Source organism: Mycetomoellerius zeteki, unplaced genomic scaffold (assembly GCF_001594055.1).
Source record: "Mycetomoellerius zeteki isolate Tzet28-1 unplaced genomic scaffold, Tzet1.0 scaffold172, whole genome shotgun sequence".
In the NCBI taxonomy this organism is placed as follows: Eukaryota; Metazoa; Arthropoda; class Insecta; order Hymenoptera; family Formicidae; genus Mycetomoellerius; species Mycetomoellerius zeteki.
In genome coordinates, this window is record NW_017256675.1 from 343,645 (window position 1) to 353,325 (window position 9,681).

At 30.1% G+C, this 9,681-nt stretch overlaps 1 protein-coding gene across 3 annotated transcripts in view; it reads left to right on the top strand.

Moving 5' to 3' along the window:
• lilli (AF4/FMR2 family member lilliputian) overlaps positions 1 to 9,681 on the top strand; it is a 323,624-nt gene that overhangs the window by 960 nt on the left and 312,983 nt on the right. The window lies entirely within an intron of this gene.

Sequence of the window (9,681 nt, forward strand, 5' to 3'; positions counted from 1 at the left end):
TATATATATATATATATATATTTAAAATCCTTTTCCACAATTAAAGTATAAACAGTAATATAATCCAAACTGGTTGACTTTGTGCCAAAACGAAGAAAGTTGTAAAATTGCAATTTTGTTATCAACTTTTGGCGTCGACTTGTAATAATATTTGCTTTATACGAAAGTTTTGTACTTTGTACTTACGTATAACAATTTTGGTCATGAACAATGTTGAGTTCTTAGAATTAGGCTTATGATGCCAAAATATGAAAGATTAGTTAGGTAGAAAATTTGTGCGTATGTGTGCGTAGCGACATGTCAATAACGCGTAAATCATATGTGTGTAAATCCTATATTGATCGGTAAAACAGATGACTTTAGGATTCCCTTAAACTCAGCGAGCCTCGGTAGTGTCTGTCGTAACTTTTAGAAAGTAGTCATCACCACCATGAGAATCGGTAACTTTTTTGAAATTTTTTAATGGAGAAGATTTATATTATATAGGGTAACACACAAAAAGTTTGGCTACAAAGTGTGTTTATGAAATCATTATTTAGGTAGCAAGTTGACGTAATTTGTTATTGAACTTGTCAAAAAATTGATGTGTTTAAAAATCTTGAAGTTAAATCTTGCATGTTATGATATAATAAAATTTATATGGAAAAAATGAAATTTTGGTATAGGTGATAAATCTGTATATATAAATTTTAATTGAGAATTTTATTTATTTTTTAAATAACCTCGAAAATAGGTTAGATGATATCTATAATATAATGAATGGTTAAATAAAAAAATAATTTTAAGTTATTGTTATATGTATATATAGATCCAAGTTTCATTATTAATTCTCAATTTTTATAATTAGTTTTTCCTAATTAACAGAATAATACAGAAAATCATGATAGTACCATTTACCGCGTTTAAAATGTTAATTGGTCAAATTCATTAGCAGCCGGTTAATTTTATGGCCGTTGATATATTCTCCGATATCTTTTACTTATTTTCATATATTTTCGAAGCGGAAGAGTGCAAGATACATTCTATTATTTTCTATTTAAAATGTGCATAAAGAGAAGCGCTGAGAAAGAGAGAGGGAGAGAGTTCCTTCTCGCAGAGTGAAAAGCACGTTCCCGCCATATAGATGTGCCATATAGTTTGAGAGTTAACAAACTAACGGTCAGCATTCTCAGTGCAAATAACGTTTAGTGCGACTATCTAATGTAATATCACTGTTAAATATATATAGTGGAAAAATTTAAACTAATTTAAGTCGCCACTGCTCCTACTAAAATATATTGTTAAACATTGCAAAACAGTGTCGAATGTTTGTGTGTTCTGTAAATTGATACTGTATAGTGTCAAATATAACCATTTCAGTGTAAAATAACGATATATTTGATAGGGGCAGTGGTGACTTAAATTAAGTTAAATTTGACACTATAGATTTAATAGTGGACACTTTTATTTATATACGGAATGTATATAACGTCTGTAAAATTTGAGATAGAAGATAAAGAGCCACGCTAAACGAGAACGCGGCGTAAAATGTTAGTGTATTTGCATACGTCTGTTGAAATTTTTAATATTTAACTTGAAAATATCCACTTCTGAGAACATCTCTTTATTACAACGTTTAACAATATTTTTATTATACTGAAAAAAATGTTAAATTTTAATAAATATTTGTTTAAAGAGTTTTAAGTAAATATTCATTAAATGTAAATATATTATTTATTTGATAAAACTATTAATTTAATTTAACTTACATTTTTTTATCAAGTAAAAATTTATTTATTGTATGTTTATATTTAATACTGTTCAAAGAAATGTGTATTAAGATTTAGTAAATATTTTTCAGTGTTTTTTACCTGAAAGTATTCACATTTCTTTATCACAATGTTCAACAATATTTTTAGTGTTTTATTTTTTTAATATTTTAATATTTTTTTATAATTATATTTATAGTTATAATATTTATAGAGGAGAAGGTGGTATTATGGCCTCCCCTTAATATCTCTGCTGTTATATAGCGAATGCTAATGATTACTTATGGAATTATTTGTTCAGTAGCTCGCCGTTACACCATGACGCTAATATACTAATACTCAATAGCCAGCATTTATTATAACGCATTTTCACTTTCAAGTATTTCGAAACGTTTCTAAGGTACATTTTAGCATTTAATTACACCTACTTTCTCATTTTTCTTAAACTTGAGCGTATTATCACACGAATATATTGTATATATTTTTAAGTGTGTTATTTGCTATTTAACATTTTATTTGACCGTATATATTTTGAGTTATGCAAATTTAAACAATAACATGACATTTTGCTAATGTGACCCTCTATGGATATTGATTACTTACGGCCTCTTTTTTGAGGTGTTTATATCAAAATAATTATTTGATAATTGATTGTAGCTCTACTGTTAATCTATAGTTTATATTACGTATACTATTTTTTAGTACTGAGATTTTTAGTACTGAGAGCAGCTTACATGCAGAAGTTATGTGAATATATAATATATACATTTTATTCGTATACATTTTAAAATTTTACTTTTTTGTTAATTTTGTAATCAAATACTGTTTTCTAAACAAAACTAATTTTTTAAAGCTATTTTTATGGAAGGCCACATTACCACCCATATTTTTCGTCGAGTCATTATGCAATGTCGCCACATTTTTATTAATAGTGTCCTAAGTAATAAATATTTCGTAATTTTAAGTCCAGAATTGATTCAACAACATTTTAACGAATGTAATTGTCGAGTTTTAAACTTAAATATTGATTATTAAATAAGTTATAGTGCAAAATGTAACTGGAGTACTGTGGAATAATACCACTTTCTCCTATACTATTATCTAAAAGATAAAACGTTATTTTATCTGAAAGTATCCACATCTCTTTATCAAAATGTTCTATACTATTTTTTATATTTCACCTAAAAATATATCTATTTCTTTATCACAATGTGAGATACTATAATAATTTTGTGCTGTGAGATTTCATAAGAGCGGTAAATCGATGAGTACATAATAACTAACGTTTTCTTATCGATTTTTCAATAAACGATAACAATTATCACTGATAAACTGCATGCAAGTTAAATAAGCTGTAGCTTTAGGGATCTTATTTTACAAGGAACCTTCCAAGAATGTTTTTTCTTAAGATTTACTATTCTCTGAAGGGTAAGCCATTTTTTGTCTCTGTGTCTACGTCATATAGACAGCATAGAGAGAGCGACAGTAAATTAAATTGAAATATTAGGGAATTTTTGCAATAACGTAAATCCAGATACGGTGAACGCTAAAATCATGCTATCCTTTTCCTTAATTAGTTGTTAAGAAGAAGATAACCTGACCGTAGCGTTCACCGTATCTGGATAAACGCTATTGCAAAAACTCTCTATTAAGTGAAAAAGTGACGGTAAATTTAAATCCGTTACTCGTAACGATTCGTAAGTTTTGCAAATTGCATTTTGATCATATTTAGCATTTGCGGTTTCGTCAAACATTTCAGCGTTTCTTAAAAACGACGACCTCGTTCGACGCGATGCACGATATCGCGTTATGTTGGTGCATTTGCAACTGTTGTCCTTGACGCGGCCCTGTTAAATGCAAAATAGTGAACGAAGGGCAGTTCGTGTCGATATCCGACTTGTATCTGGTTTACGCACGTATTTCCCGCAAGTGTGCAACTCGTGTGCGCAGCCTCGATGCAGCGGTCGAGAACGTATACGCATACGGTCTTTAATTTATTCTCTCAAATGTCGAAAATCGCAGTGAACATCGTGCATTTATAAAGCAAAAAGAAACGTAGCAAAAAAGGTAACCAATTTAACAATAAATTATCAAAATATAGCAGGACATAAAAATATGAAATATAACATTTTTTAATTAGATATATTTTGTATATGTACAGATAAAATAAATAATAAATTATGAAGTTAAACAATTGTAATTATTAAGGTAAACAAATGAAAACTAATTAAAGAATTAAAAGATAATAATAATAATAATACAGATAATGGAACATTAACTCTCAGTCTGCAATTTGGGTCTTTTTTGACACAAGCGAAATTCACTCTTAAATTTCTCTGAAGTAGAGTGGAGTTATGTCTGTGAAGCTAGACCCCCTACCATCGAAAATCAAGTTCGGAATAGGTCAAAAAAATTTAGTGCTAATTAGGTGCTAATTTAGTACCCTAGTCCGAAATTTAGTGCTCCAACCGTTTAACGGTGAAAAAAAATGGGGGGTCCAGCTTTATATGAAACTGGACCCCCCATAATAGAAAAAATATATACAGAGCTCGTATAGAAAAACGAAGTACACAGGGATTTTGGTGCTAATTTAGTGCTCCAAAATAAACCAAAACATTTTCAATTATGGCGTTATTTTAAATATAACAAAATATTTTAAGTATTACACTGTCGTATACGTTCCGAAAGAGCGCGCGCCGCGCTCTAAAGTTCGTTCCCCGGTCGTCAAAGAATTTGGTGCTCGCAAGTTCTTGGTACTAAAATGTGATCGAGCAATAACTGACCCAAACGTAACAGCCAGGCGGGCGGAGGGAAGGGGGACTAGACTATCTGGAGACAGCGCGACGGATGTAAACAATAGCACCGAAAAGGCAGCGACACACGCAAATCAAAACATCACACTGAAATAAGTCATGCTTTGAAAAGTGCCGCCTGAAAATTAAGTTCAAATACCGATCTGTACATATTTCAACAATACGATATCTAACAATAATATTATTATCAGGATTATGCAAGAACCTTTGATGACCGGGGAACGAACTTTAGAGCGCGGCGCGGCCTTTTTCGCGCGTAATTAATTATTTTCATTAACTTGGAGTGAGCACTAAAATCGGAAATGCATATATTTCGATACTACGATGTCCAAGGAACATTTTAGTACCAAGAACTTGCGAGCACCAAATTCTTTGACGACCGGGGAACGAATTTTAGAGCGCGTCGCGCGCTCTTTCGGAACGTATACGACAGTGTAATATTTAAAATATTTTGTTATATTTAAAATAACGCCATAATTGAAAATGTTTTGGTTTATTTTGGAGCACTAAATTAGCACTAAAATCCCTGTGTACTTCATTTTTCTATACGAGCTCTGTATATATTTTTTCTATTATGGGGAGGGGGTCCAGCTTTATATGAAGCTGGATCCCCCCATTTTTTTTTACCGCTAAACGGTTGGAGCACTAAATTTCGGACTAGGGTACTAAATTAACACCTAATTAGCACTAAATTTTTGACCTATTCCGAACTTGATTTTCGAATGTGGGGGGGTCCTGCTTCACAGACATAAGTGGAGTTTCTCCTCCAAAAATAAGTGTCTAAAATATCTTATAATATCTATTTGAGAATATAATAAAGATATTGAAAAGGAACTCTGAATTTTTCTTTTTTGGAAATTTTATAGAGAAGTAAAAAAGTTGGGCTGGACAAAAAAGACTCAGATTGCAGACGGAAGGAGTAAAAAAATGATTTCAAAAAAAGTGTTAAATTAAATTTAGAGACAGCTGAGTCTATTTACGTAAGGAAATTTTACCTTATTTATTGATGTATTATTTATAAGAAAAATGTCATCTTTGTTGTTTTTTTCATTTTCATTTGACTGTAATTCTTTTGTCGATAGCGCGTATAAATAACTTTCATTACTTTCATGTACGTACGTATGTAAATCTAATGCTTCGTGTGAGTGGTACAAAATGTTTCGTGACCCAATGAATCGTCTCGTAAAACTCATGATGCGGTATCTCCGAATTGCGGTATCTCCGAGTGTCAGGTTCACATATACCTACATACATTTCGCGCATACAGTTCACCTCAGTACGACTTCGTTGTTAACGACGAGACACTCGCAACGATGTGCACGCAGTATCAGACAACACTTGGAACAATACTCACGTAACGCCATCACGATTGTCCTCGAATTTCGCAAAATAACATGGAGGCTTATGTGGTGACTTATATTCAATGTAAACGTAATTAACAATCGCGCAGCTGCTGGAATAATAATTTTACTATTTGCACGCCTCCATGTTGGAAATTCACACCGGAATATCACCATGGCAGACTAATTTACAACCATAAGTACCATATGTTTCCCGTTGACCCTGGACACATATGTGACATACAGCTGAGTCTATTTACGTGCAATCGGTTCTAAATCGATTAGAAAAATATCGTAGACAAAGTATTTTTCGGTGTTGTAAAAAAACCGTTCAATCCCAATTTTATAGCGGTTCTACCCTAATATTAATAGATTTGATAATTATATCGTTAAATCATTCTCATATGATTGGTTTATGTTATTAGTGAGAACTGTTATCAAATGCTTTCAATTAATTTATCAAATGCTTTCGATTAATTGATTTAATTAATTCAATCTGAATTAATATATAATGATATTACTATAAATATTAAATAGTATTATTGAGTTTTAAATATTTAGATTTAATGAAATTAGTATATAAAGATTTTTGACCGACGAGCTTTTAACTTTCTAATGTTGAGTAAGTTAAACTATTGAATCCTTAAATCGTCGCGGCAGAACGAAGAGAAAGTTGGTTCAAACAAATCCGACCGATGACAATAATAACTCAATAACGAGGCAAGTTCGAAAGAGTTCTATTCGCGATTCCGCCGAAAGAACCATTTCGAGTGACGCGCCTGTCAATAAGAATTGCAGGCGTGGAATTCCTTTCACCATCGTGCGATCATCGTTTCGCTTCGAAGGAAGTTCGAGACGACTCTCGCTTAAGCACGACATGAATCGATTTTTCGCGGCACAATGAATCGGTTAAATGTTGATTGAAATCGAAATGTTAATTAATTATAATGATTGATAATTATTTTGTGCGTACAATATATGGGCTATGCGATTAAAGTTTACGATATATCTCCATATGTTTTTTTTTGTATTGTTTCAAAGAATTATTACTCAATTATTTCTGCCATTTTCGAGCTAATTTAATTGCTGATTATTTTTATAAATTGTATTACAATGTTCGATAATAGAAATGCATTTGGTTAACGAGATTATTGTTGAAAATTGAAATAACCTACTGTTCTGCTAAAAAACATTAATTGAATGTTATACGCTCTCCGCACATTTTGAAGTATTAAAATGAAATATTTTGTTGCAATAGCATTGTTTGGAAGCAAATTTCTGTTAAAACTCGTCCAAGATTCGCTGAAGAATAAATTTGTTACTTACGCGCAAGCATTTTTAAATGTTCAATAATTCGGCATAGTCTAAAAATTATCAATACATTAATTTATCATAATTACAAATTATGAGGATTACATAATTACAGTAGCATAAACATTTTTAATTCATATTTTAATATTAACGCATAGGCGCGTTTAAGTCAACAATAATAGCAAGTTACAATAACAGATTATTCTTATTATTACACGCAAGTTGTTTACTTTTGTGTATCACAAAGAAACGATTTCTTTTTTTCTGTTCTTTTTATATATTTTAAAACAAACTTAAGAAATTATTTTTTATCTCTTGAATTTCTTATCTCTTGATACCCAATATATTTTGAATTATAAACAACTATTAAAAAAATAATTTAAAGAAGAAGACATTAAAAAAGACTGTTTATGTCCAACAATTAAAAAAATTTTTTTCAATGTACGCTGATAAATTAACGATAATTTAATCCATTAATAAATTAATACTCACCGAATTGATTTTTTAAGTAGAGTATACCTACACCTACACTTTATAGATACTATTTCCATATTTATATTAAAAGTATTTGATTCTTCTTCGAGTGAAGACGTCGTAAATACAAATTTCATGCATAAGCAGCTATTTATAAGCGATTGCTTATAATTCATAATTGTTTATAAATATAAATTTTATATGTACTTATCGATAAGGAATTAATTATAAGTGATTGTTTGTAATTTATAATTGCTTATAATATAATTAATTTTTAATAATTAAGTGCATATGGATTCTACATTTATGTCAGTTGTACTCGAAAAATTATGCATTTTTTATATAGATATGGAAATAATATATAATACAAAATAAATTCCATTTAACAGGCCATTATTTTCATTATACTATATCTGTGGCTTTATTTATATTATATTATCAATATTTAAAGTAGAACTACATGAAATATACGAGGGTAGTTCGAAAAGTTCTCGGCCTGACACAGAAATAACGCTATAAATATCGAACTGCTATAATTTTAGATAAGTTTGATCCTTTACAGGATTACTGTTAAAATTTCGGACAGATGTATTCATTAGTTTCTTTATTCCGGTCATGTAAAGCAGCCAACTTTTGATTTTTTCAAATTGACAATGCACCCGCTCACATTTCTGTAATTGAAGAAATTTAAGCGAATATATTGCCAAACGTTGGTTGTTTAGGCCGTGTTCTGATTCCCACCCGGATGCTCCCCGGGTGTCATGTTATTCTTGTTTAACGTTCGTTAAACAACAAGGATGAAGTGATATCTGAGTGGCACTCGAGTGGGAATCTAAACCCAGCACTACACGATTCAAACAAAGAAACTAATGAACGCATCTATCTGAAATTTTAACAGTAGCACTGTGAAGGATCAAATTTGTCTAAAATTATAGCAGTTTGATATTTGTGGCGTTATTTCTGTGTCAGGTCGAGAACTTTTCGAACTATCCTCGTACTACTTATAAATATAATTTATACGTGACAGCTTTTCATTTGAATTATTCGATTCATATCCGATTACACTTTTTTTTATCGTAAAAGAAAGAGAGAGATATAATGATGGAAAAATTATATTTTAACCGGCGATAAATTTAAAGTGCGATGTGAATATACTTGATTCTAAGCATCGTTAGGGAAATATTTATTTTCTATAAATATCATAATAAAGCAATCAATTTATAATATCCATATAATTCCATATCGCTATAACTTCTATTTTAAATTCAAAAATGATGATAAATATTTGCTTTTCGATAAATAACTACCGACATATTTATGACTCACAGTTATTAAAGATAATTAATTTTACTAATAATCTTTGACATTATCGTTTGCCGTCTCCTGATGATTGTCGCAGTCGTGACATTTCAAGAAATAATGACGTTTGCTAATTATATTTAGACAGAATTAACAAAAAGTTTGTTTCTACAAAAAATATATAAGTTCCTTCTTTTGAAATGTAGAAATTAGGAAAAATGATAAAAATAAATTATATAATACATCAACTTATATAAATACTTTTACGATTAAAAAGTATATTCTAATCTATAAATGAGAATACTGACGATATTTTTTTAAGTGAACTAATTAATTAAACACATCTAAATTTTATCATGTAAAGAATTACAATACATAACAAATACATAACTTGCGTAACTGTTAAAATTTGTTAATGATAACGTAGTTACATATATATTACATTAATTTATATACAGGGTGGGCCAAAAGTCTGGATACACCCAAATATCTCAAACGATTCATTTTAGAAAAAAATGTTTCAAACAAAAGTTGTAAAGCATAAAAAGACGCATTTAACGATAGTAGTTACTTGATCTAGAAGATTGACGTTGTCAAGGTCAACTTAATTTTTTTAAATGGAACCCCCTACTTTTTATTGCAGATTCTTGTAGGTTATGCTGAGACGTTTTCAAAACACATATCATAAACTCTTTT